Source organism: Pezoporus occidentalis, unplaced genomic scaffold (genome assembly GCF_034315485.1).
Source record: "Pezoporus occidentalis ecotype Australia unplaced genomic scaffold, CSIRO_AGI_Poc_V1 ctg167, whole genome shotgun sequence".
In the NCBI taxonomy this organism is placed as follows: Eukaryota; Metazoa; Chordata; class Aves; order Psittaciformes; family Psittacidae; genus Pezoporus; species Pezoporus occidentalis.
This window is the reverse complement of record NW_026913499.1, coordinates 1,583,312-1,585,450: the sequence shown is the minus strand read 5'-3', so window position 1 is coordinate 1,585,450 and position 2,139 is coordinate 1,583,312.

Genomic DNA, 2,139 nt, shown 5'->3' with positions numbered 1-2,139 from the left:
CTAACAGTCAAGTAGAGAAGATATAGCACATGATTTATATCAGAAATAAATTTTACAACATTAATACCTGTTCTAGCTAAGATAGCAATAGAGGGGTTTTATACTTACCAGGATAAACACTGTTTCTTTTTGGTTTTCAATTTTTATTGTAATAACTTCTTTTATAAGCAGCAAATTCCACTAGAAAAATAATGGCTACTTCTAAAAATTATCAAATTATTTTGAAAACAGAATTTCAACAGAATATTTTTTCAATTACATTTCAGTGATGAAAAAAAAGCACTTCTATTGATGTATTTTTGTTTCATTCACAAAAATACTGTTATCAGGGAAGTTGTGAATGCTCCATCCCTGGTGGTGTTCAAGGCCAGGCTGGACAGAGCCTTGGGTGACATGGTTTAGTGTGAGGTGTCCCTGCCCATGGCAGGGGGGTCGGAACTTGACGATCTTAAGGTCCTTTCCAACCCTAACCATTCTGATTCTATGATTCTATAAGTGTCCATATACTGCAACAACATGACTGCAACGATTAAGCATTTCAGACTCTTGATGGTGCAGTGTATGCAGGAATGTGTGCTATCAACAGAGAATGACTGAATTCTGAGAGCATTTCTTGCAGTCTTGCATTCCTTGTATTTTGAACTACTCAGTATTCACACAGAAAGCAATAGGAGCTGTAGGCACAAAATATGAAACTGAAGAAAGTATAAAACATTGTGGAACACTGAAAATATTTGCACTTAGGGGATCATGCTTCTGGTATGTGTTTTGTTTGGATGCGCTTTTTGAGGTGGGGTGAGCTGAGATTTGGTACAGGTATGCAGATTGTATTACTTCTTCATTTTTCTCCCTGAATCTGCCTATTTATCCAGTTTCGAGCTGTTCATAGACTTTGAAAGGCCTTGGGTCCTAACAAATTATTTTTCAGTCACTTGTAAACAGTGCAAAAGTGCAATAGTAATGAAATACGAATGTAGAAGCCGGTGTCAGATAGTCTCTACCCTAACTTTTACTCTACTTTTGCAAAGAGCATAATACAATTCTTGAAAACAGTTTTAAAGCGAGTGGCACTCACCATTCCTAGGCAGTTGAAAAGCAGCCCAGTAAGTATTAATGATTTACTTTGCGCAGCACATTTTGCCAGAACTTTGTTCCAGCCTTCACATGGAGACGAGCTCACGCAGATCCCTGCTGTGACCAGCAGTCTTACGCAGCAGTGCTGTGTCTGCAGGTGTACTCCCTTTGACGAGAAATCGTATTAGGTTATGCCCTCCTCTCTACTGGACTGAAGCCTGCCAGTGGTTGACCAAGGCCATGGTGAAGCAAGTCTGACATAGCACTGAACTTTAAGGCAGGTGGGTAGTAGTAGGGCTTTTCTCTTTCTGTTACAGGACACAGTTTCTGCCTTTTCTCCTTCTGTTACAGGACACAGTTTCTGCATTGTTTTTACAACCTTCATAAAATAATTATGCCCAATCTAAATTCAGCATTTGCTCTTCACCTTATTATCTAATCAACATTTTTGTCCACTTACAAGGATCTCTTTTTCTGTCAGGACTGATGCCCTGATTGTACTCCCCTTTGAATGGAACACAGTCATACCGTCTGGAAACCACTCTTCCTCATGCTTTGCATTGTGGAAAAAAATCAGTTTTTTTCTCATTTCTTTGTATCTATACCAGCTGCTGGTTCCCCTTTGACAACACACCTTTATGTCTTTAGAACTTCTCACAGCCGATTTTGGACGTCAAGAAACGGTACCTTTCCATGAACCCATAGTGTTTTCTTCAACAGTTTACACGAATGTTAGGAGGGACCCTAAAGACGTTTTTATGAGAGTCACGATGCCGAGGGGAGCTCTACACCGGGAGAGAACCCGGCACCACGGCACGCTCCCCAGCTGCTCCCTACACGGCGCAAGACGCCTGCCTCGGGTCTCGGGAGGCGGCTCTCGCCGTCCGTGGTTCACCTAGCGAGAAATGGGAAGCTTCTTCGTCAGCGGACAAGCTCTGGTTACCCGTCATTTCCTCAGGGGGAACTTCGAGCCCCACCACCGCAAAGAAAGCGGGCGCTACAGGTGTCAGAGCTCCCCAGGGGCCGGCACAACTGCCGGCAACCCTCCCCGCACCGCCTCAGCTA